Source organism: Diceros bicornis, chromosome 7 (genome assembly GCF_020826845.1).
Source record: "Diceros bicornis minor isolate mBicDic1 chromosome 7, mDicBic1.mat.cur, whole genome shotgun sequence".
In the NCBI taxonomy this organism is placed as follows: domain Eukaryota; kingdom Metazoa; phylum Chordata; class Mammalia; order Perissodactyla; family Rhinocerotidae; genus Diceros; species Diceros bicornis.
In genome coordinates, this window is record NC_080746.1 from 76,148,356 (window position 1) to 76,157,628 (window position 9,273).

Genomic DNA, 9,273 nt, shown 5'->3' on the forward strand with positions numbered 1-9,273 from the left:
CTGGTTCCAAGTTGCAAGAGGCTTTCTGCAGAGGATGTGAGCTTGAATAGCAAAGCAGACCTGGTGGAAACTGCCTCCCCCTTAGAGCTGATTTCTGCTCCCAGGGACCTCCCTTCCTTTGCTCCTTGCTCCTGCTGCTCTGAGATGCAGGCTGAGCATATGGGAGGGGCTGGTAATTCACAGTTAGCGGAGTGTTCAGCTCTTAGCCTCAGGGAGGGCAGCTGGCTCCTCACCTGTCTCAGGACTGCCCTGGCACAGCTCCAGCCCAGTCAAGGCAGGGCAGGTTGGGAAGCAGGTGGTATCAAGGTCTCTCTTGGCTCCTGGGGGCCATGCCTCTTCTTAGATTGGGCTCTTGAGAGCTTCCCAGGAAGTGTCTTCAATTCAACATTCCAGATTGCCCCAAAGGGACAGAAAAAGGAACTAACATTTATTCAGCACCTACTGGGTGCCCAGAGCTTTACATTAAAACCTGACAACAACCTATGAAAATGGTATTAACGCCATCTACAGAGGCTCCACGAGACCAAGTAACTTCCCTAAGTTCTCATAGTGAGTGGCAGAGCCAGGAGGCAAACCCAGGACAGTGTGAGGCCAAAGCAAAGAGCCACACTGGGGGAAAGACACCAAGCTGGCCCGTCCCCTGGAGACACATGCCTTGCTCTGCTGTTGACTGGACATTACATGGCTGCCTCTCTTTCCAACCTCTGAGAAAAACAAAACTGAGGGAGGGCAGGGCCTCCGTTTCTGAACCCACGCGAGGGGCAGAGACCAGCCAGTGTGTGGCAATGGCCAGGCCATGTGGCTTAGCTTAGGGTGGCCAGAAACACCCACACGCTTTACATCATAGACTAGAGACGCCATAAAAAACTAGGAAACTGGTATCCTCTCCCTGGCCAGCCCAGCCCTGTACATATAACTGACTGTAGTACTAAGCAGTGAAGCATTCCTCTCGAAAAAAACAGTTGGGTAAGGCAGGCTTTCTGTGCAAGTTCTGGAACAGCCCGCACCTGAGGAAGGGGCCAGGCTGGGCCTGAGGGCAGGGCCAAGAAGAGTTCCTTGAAGGATCAAAGTCCAAATCAGATGAAACAAACCGTCAGAACAGTGACCACAAACTCGCCTCTCTCCTCAGCTCACTTCCTGAGACAAGAATACGGTTGATTGAGCAATTCCCCTGTGCCAAGTGATTTTCTTTGCAGTAAACCTATTGGGTGGGTACTATTATTTTTCCTATTTCACAGATGCCTAAGGCTTAGAAAGTGACTTGCGCAGAAACATACAGGCTGTATGCACAGAGTCAGGGTTTGAACCCGAGTCTGGCTGGCTCCCAAACCTGAGGTTCCCACTGAGACTCTCTTCCTGAAGGCCAATAAGTTTGGTGCAGCGTAGAGGAATGCTGGGCAGATGCAGGCCCTGCTGTCTGCCCCCTTTGTCCTTTAGGAGATGTGAAGGGCATCCCTCCAAGTAGGGGGGTTGGAGGGGGATGTCTATATCCTGAAAGGCCTAGACAGAGAGATAGAAAGACAGGGCCTCCTCAGAAAGGGTCACTCTGGGCTTTGAGTTCCCCACCCTTTCTGCCCCAGGACTTAAAACGGTACGGAAATAGGCTGTCCGGAGCTGCCCTAGATGATCACTTCGCTCCCAGCGCATTCCTGCTGCTCAGGTCAGCGAGGGAGCAGCCTCTGTGCAGAGAAGCCTCGTGTAAACCTCATTGATTTTCTGCTTCGTTAGTTCAGTGAGAGCCTGCGGCTCCCGCAGAGAGCCCTCTTCAGCACAGCCCAGCAATTTCCTTGACAGCCTACTGAAAGGAACTCCCCATGGATCCTGCTATTCGGGGCAGTGGCTGCTCCTCGTCTCCACGCAGAGAGCCTGCCCAGGTGCCACCTGGAGTTCACGTCTTCAAAGCCCGGCTACAGCACCTCTGGCTGTGTGATTGGGCAAGTGCCTTTACCTCCCTAAGACTCAGTTCCTGCTTCTGTAAAATGGGAGTAATGATGTTCCCTACTCCTCAGGGTAGTGGTGAGGATTAAATTAGATAATGCATTCGAAGGGCTTAGTAAGAGTGCTGGGTACACATTAAATATTAGGGAAACGTGGGAGTGATTATTACTGCAGTCCTCACAGAGTCTGGCCCCACGAGATTTGGTCTCCCAGCACTGACTAAGAAGCACCCTTTAGCAATAAAGAGTCATTTCGAAATACCTCAAACCCTCGGCTCGCCCTTGGGGAAAGCGAGAGCAGAGACTAAAGTGATGTCCACAGCAGCATTTACCAAGAATCCCTGTCCTCTCTACGCACTTGCATTAGTCCACAGAAGGTAAGGCACCTCTGTTCAAAGCTCCCACCCCCACTGCCTCCCCAAATTCCCTTGGGACGTTTTCTCTTCCTCTTTGCTGTGTAGATTAACAGCCTACAGACCCAATCCTTCTCCCTGCTACCATCCTATATATAGTCTTCGCAAACCGGGTATCCTTGATTCTGCAACACAAAACCCAAAGAACAAGTGGAGCAAAGACCAACTCCCCTTGAGGGTGGGAAAAGAGTTGAACCGGAAAAGGAATACGCCGGGGAGCAGGGAAGGCTGTGAACTCTCGCCTGGCATCTTACTTATACACTTGAATTGCAGGCCCACCCCCCCTGCTCTGCTCCCGAGTGCTTTTGTTGGAAGCAGAGGTGTGCACAGAGGGCTGGGAAGAGGTGCGGGACGAACCAGGAGCAGTTCCACTTTGCATTCTGATTTGCCTGTCTCCTGGAAACAGAATCTCTCTGAAGAGACCTCCCCAGTCCTCGAGATTGTGGCAGTGAGCTCACCTCCATTTCTGCCCCTGGGGCGCCCTGCCAGCCACCCACCTCCGTTAGGCCAAGGGGAGCAGGTCTGCCCACCCTCTCCCTCTGAAGTCTTTGGCTCCACATTGATAATCCCTCCACCTGGTTGAGACCCTGCCAGCTCCTCAATTGCTCCAGGGGCCATTTTATGGGGTGGTGAGTGTCAAGGAACTAGGATTATTGCCTCATCCATTGCAATCTATCTCCTGTACCACCACTACCCCCTCTGGCATGGAGAGCAAAGTCTAAAGCCAACTAACATACTGTGCAATTTTCAACTTTCACCCATTGCCCTGAAGAAGATGTAACACGGGAGACCCACGGCCTGCCCTGAGGAATCAATTCCATGTGGGTGGGAGGGGGTGGGCTCCAAGTGAGGGCCTTCTCAGCCTCTCCCATTACCGGACCTTTCTCAAAGGACTCCTGCTGAGTCTGAAGTGTTCCAAGGAAACCCAGCTGGGCTGCCTCCCTAGACTGTCCTCAAGTCCTAGGGATGACAGTGGGGTGTGAGGGGCCTGCAGCGCCAGTCAGCCCTCCTGGGGTCTGCATGGGACCCCTGCCAACCATGCTGGCTCTGGATTGTCGCCCAAGGCAGGAAGCTGTGGCCCCTGGTTACCATGGAGATGCTGGCACCGCCTGTGCCCATCTGTGGTTGACAGGCAGCCTCCCTTAGGAAAGGAGTAGGAGAAATTTGGTTGCTTGAGAACTAGCTGGGCTTCGGGGGAAGAGTCTGTGACATCAGGAGCCTGCAGCTGAGGGGCCTGGAGAGGAGGCTGAGGCTGGGAGGTCTGTGAGGACAGTGCTCCACTGAGGGGGCCTCCTGCCAATCCTGTAGCTTTAATGGCTGGGTGTGGCCTCCTGCAGAGTGAGACCTCACTGCCAAGCTGCCAACCCTAAGCAAGGGCTTTTGGAAGAGGCTCTGATACAGTGGAAAAACCCCAGGAGTCAGGGACAGGAGTAAGAGCCACGCCCACAGCGCTGGGAACTAGCCCAGGCTGGTCAAGGAGGCCATGGAGTCTGGTGTAGAGGAGAAAGCACTAGACTAGTTGGGAAGTTCCAGCCCCTTAGTCACCACCACTGGAACCCTACTGGAGCCAAGAGCACTTCACTTCCCTTCTCCGAGCCCTAGTTCTCCACTGTGTGAATAATGTTTGCCCTGTGGGCCAGACAGCATTACTGAGAGGCCTTGCAGTGTAAGCGAAGAAGGGGCAGGTGTGAGGGGCTCGTGGTCTCCCTCTGATTCCGTGGGAAAGGAGGGCCAAGGCTGTGAGGCCTCTCCTAGGCTTTCATTCCTTCCGTGGCTAAAACTGGAAGGTGAGCTAAGTCAAAATGTCCTTTGAGAGGGCCTGACACTGCAAGTGTGTTTGTACAAAGGGCAGAGCTTGGCCCTGCACACACATGGGCTGTGCGAGGCGAACGGCGTGCCAGGGAGGCTGGTTAGATAGGGCCCTAATGCAGCCCAGTGGGCAGGGGAGCTGCCTGGATCTTCCCGCAGCCCTGGGGGAGTATCTATCACATTTGCCCTTTGATATCCCAGGGGCAAAGGGCTAACAGCTTTGCAGGCTGGGAGGCACCCCTGGAAAGGCAGAGGGGCAGAGCGGTGTTGGGGAAGGAAAACCAGTCCAGGAGTTTGAAAGCCACCTGGCTGCTACCTAGCTGTGCGGCCTGAGGCAACTACGTTTGCTCAGGTTTGGTAGTCTCACCAGCAAAACAGAGGCAAAAATTCCTGCTCTGCTTTCCTCTGCTGGTTGAGGTGAAAATACCGTGAGAAAATGGATATGAAAGCCACCTTAAGCTACGCAAAATGAAGGACCCAGTGACCTCGATCTGGCTGCAGGGGGAGCCTTCTCCATGTCTGCATGGGCTTCACCACAGCCTGAGATCCCTCCTGGGGGGCTGGGAGCTCTCCTTTGCTCCTCTTAACAGAATCCCAGGCTCCCCAGTGGGGCCAGAATCCCCTTTCATACCCTAGAAAAATGAGGTGGGATGGCCTTTTCAGGCCACAGTCATCTGAGCAGGCTCAAATAATGGCAGAAAGCCTCCTTCTCCAGCTGCTTTGTGAGATGTAGCTAGATGAGCAGCTGTGTCCAGCAGTTTAAACAAAAACCCAGGGCCCACAGACCCAGATTTCAGTGAGAGTGCCCTGCAGTCAGCAGCTGCACAGCTGAGCAGACCTGCATCCCTTTCTCACACTCCAGCCCCAGGAAATTACAAACGGACTTCTCTGGCTGTAGTCAAACTTGCAACAGCTTTGATCCTCTGGGAATTTTACAGGAAATTACTCTCCTTTTTTCATTTAGGGCTTGGAATGCCATTCTCCATTTGGTAAGATTTAAAGGTTTAAAACTATCTACACAGGAATCGGAGAGAAATGGGTTCCTATTATCAGTAATCTGCTTTCAAAGCCCTGTGAGACTGTTTTTATTAACAAACTCAGCACACACCAGTGCCTTGGGAATTTTGGACCCAGTTTTGGAACTAATATGGAGACAAGAGAATGCTAGGCATGGAGGTCCTGTTGCTATGGGAGGGGTCAGTTTCCCGACTGTCCGCCTCTATCCCAGGAGGAGCCCTCATCACTTCTCAAAATGGGGCGCAACTTTGCCTCTGAGGCCTGAGCAATTGCACCAATGAAAGTGTGGGTGGAGGTTGACTCACTAACTCAGAGCCTCCCTGGAGGTTAGAAGTGGAAGAGAGAGACTGTCTTGAGTTTGCAGTCAGGACGCTGAGGCTGCAGAGGGAAGGTGACTGCCACAATGTCACCCAGAGGTTCATGACAAAGCTGGGGCAAGAACCCAGGTCTCCTGATGCTCAGGTCAGCGTCGCCTCTCCACCAGACTGCTCATTCATCTTTGCCAAGCCATGCCCGTCACTATCTTTGCCACCCAAGGTGTCAGAAGGAAAGGCTGTCACAGCTTCCCACAGTCGTCCCCTGCTGTGATTAGATAAGGGACACTTTCTGCTTGTGGGTGCCCACACGGGACCACCTGGCTTGCAGTAGCCTTGGGACTCCCTCTGCAGCACTGATTCTGGGGCCCTCAGTGCAGAAGCCACTTATATTCTGATCTTTGCCTTGGAACCTGTCAATGGGTTGGAAAGCTTGAGGCCTAACTTCCTGCCGGGGGAAGACAGAGAGAAAAGGGCACAGCTCCTATTTCTTTCCTGCGGAAGGAAGTGGCTGGAAGGGTGCTTTAGTCTGTTTGGGCTGCTACAACAAGATACCATAGACTGGGTGGCTTATAAACAACAGAAACTTATTTCTTGCAGTTCTGGAGGCTGGGAAGCCCAAGACCAAGGCTTTGGCAGGTGTCTGGTGAGGGCTCACTTCCAAATTCATCGACAGCCATCTTTGCACTGTTTTCACATGGCGGAAGGGGCAAAGGATCTCTCTGGGGGTCTCTTTTATAAGGCACCTCATTAATGAGGGCTCCACGGTCATGACCTAATCACTTCCTAATGGCCCCACCTCTAAACACTATCATGCTGGGGATTAGGGTTCAACATATGAATTTGGGGGTGGGGGACACAAACCTTCTGTCTACAGCAAAGGGAATCTAGAGTTTCTGAGGTGGATTCTGTTAGGGGATCATGTGAGGAATGAACTCTGGGGGGAATGAGAGTCAAGCCAAAAAGGGAAACAGGCAGCATCTAGCACCTGAGGATGAGCTCAGCCCAGAGGAGGGGAGGAGAAGGCGTGGGGAAGGTATCAGGGCACCAGTAGAGATACCACGCAGGAGAACTTGAAGAGTCAGGCTGGAGCCTTCAGCTTCCACTCCCACCATGTGAGAGATGGACAGGGTTGGGGGATGACATGAAGCAGTCGTCCAGGGGCAGGCGGCTGCTCTCTTGCCAGATGCCCTGGCCTGTCAGGAACGGAGATGGATAAGGCCATCTGCATCGTGGGCCCTGCAACTCATGGAGGCCATCAGCTTCACAACCATGGAAAAGGTGAAAATATTCAGGCTGTCAGCGAGTGTTCAGAGGGGCTGCGGGGCTGCGTAGGGTGTGTTGGAGAAGCGTATGTTCTCTGTAGATGTGGTTGGAGCTGTGTATGTTCTGAGCTTCCTGCTGTGTATTATTACAGAACAAGGTTCCCCCTTTATCATGATCTCTCAACCACTGCTTTCACCCTCTCTCTCCCAGCCTCCAAAAACTTCAGTGACTTCCACTGACCAAGAAAAAACAGAAAAACAAAACCCCAAATTTCTTAGCCTGGCATTTAAAGCTAAAGATTCACCAAACACACCTTGAATTTTCTGCCTCCAAGCATTTACTCATGCTGTGTTCTCTGCTTTCTCAACACCTGATCTTCACCAACTGGAGTCTTTTTCTGGGCTGACCTCAGATGCTACCTCTTCCAGGAAGCCTTCTTTGGTATCCCCTGCCAAAGGACTTCTATCTCCACTGAATGCTAGAGCAATGTTTTCTACCTCTTTTGTGGCAGTATAACATTCTAACTTGCATTTTAACTATAGAGGGGGATGCTGTTGGTCTCCCCCACTAAATGGTAAAGTCTTTGAAGGCTTATAAATTCGTCTTATTCATTTTTGTATCCCCAGCACCTAGCACAGTGCCCTTACCTGGTAGGCATTTAATTTAAAATACACTTATTAAACAAACAAAAGTATGTGCTGGGATATGGAGATGAATGAGAACGTTTCTGTCCCTTAGGAGCTTACAGTCTAGTGAGAGAGCAATAAGCATTAATTTAATATAAAGCCCAAGGAACAGCCCTTGAGCTATGCATGTGTGGGGGTTGGGTGGGCAGGGATGGGCAAGGGGGCAAACACTCGGGTTGAAGGAACAACCTGGGTGGAAGCGCAGGGCTGTAGCCTTGGGACTGGCATATAGGAAGCCTGAAGGAAAATAGGAGATAAGGCCAGAGAGGGGATGTGGGCACTGGATCCTAGAAGGCCTAGTGTGCCTTTCCAAGGAATTGGGATTTTATTCTGGAGGCCATTGAATGAGGAAACATTTAACATTCTTGAGGAGGAGTGTAACAAATACTTACTGAATGAAGGTATGACTCAGTACTGTGTTTTTTTTTTTTTTTTTCACTTTTTCCCCCAAAGCTCCAGTAGATAGTTGTATGTCATAGTTGCACATCCTTCTAGTTGCTGTACGTGGGACGTGGCCTCAGCATGGCCGGAGAAGCGGTGCGTCAGTGCGGGCCCGGGATCTGAACCCAGGCCGCCAGCAGCAGAGCTCGAGCACTTAACCACTAAGCCACGGGGCCGGCCCAGTACTGTGTTTTGCGTGGACACCATTCTTTGGACAGATCCATTTCAGGAAAATCTTACATTGGGTGCTGAGCACCACTCATTCTCTGAGGCCAGCCTGTCCCGTGGTCAAACCATCCTTTTGTGAGATCTTCTCTTTAAAGAAGCCACCCCAAAGAACACTTGGTCAGGTTGAGAAGTCTGTTCTGCCCTCTGAAACAGTGTTTCCTGACCCATTCCACGGGTACCGCCCTCTGCTTTGGCTTTAGTACAGACATTTTTCTGTTTAAACTGTATTAGTCAGGGTTCTGTATTAGTCAAGTTTTTCCAGAGAAATGGAACTGTATATATATAATGAGATTTATTATAAAAAAATTGCCTCATGCAATTATGTAGGCTGAAAAGTGCCATGATGTCCTGTCTGCAAGCAGGAGACCCAGGAAAGCAAGTGGTATAAATTCCAGCCTGAGTCCGAAGGCCTGAGGAGCAGGCGAGCCAATGGTTTAAGTCTCAGTCTGAGGGCGGGAGAAGACTGCTGTTCCAGCGCAGCAGATGGGCAGACATACCCACTGACATCCAGTGTCTCTCACTGAAAACTGAACTGTCTGAGCCTGGGACTGGGTTGGGCCCCCTACATAATTTCTTGACCTTTGCAGAGTTGGGGGTGGGGGTGGGGGATAACATCTTGTAGAGAAAAAATCATAGGCTTTAGAGTCAGCCAGTTGAAGTACCAGCTGAAATCACTTCTTAGCTGTATGACCTTGGCAAAGTCACTTATCCCTCTGAGCCTCAGTTGTCGTATCTGAAAAATGGGGTAACCGTGCCTACTCCAAAGAATTAAAGGAAGATGAGTATGGGATTGCCTAGCTTGCTGCCTGACACATAGGAGGTGCTCCGTAAAGGTACTTGTTTTATTCGTATTTGTAGAGTTAAATAGAGGCTATTGTTCTGCATAAGAAGAGGAAAGGTGTGCTTGGAGTGAGCTGTTGTTCAGTGCCTTAATTTAGGGGAGTGCCAACTCTCTGCCTAGATTATCTTCAGAGGTCATCCCCCAGCCCTCCTGGTGAGGGTTCTTACCTGCCTCCCCAGCCTAACTTCCTCTCTTTGTGCTCCACCCGCCTCCTGCCAGCAACTGTGGTGCCATTTGATAGGCAGGCAGGGGCCCAGCCCTGACTGAATGAGGACATTGTGAGGAACCACAGACACTGTTGAAATCTGGCCCACCCTGGGA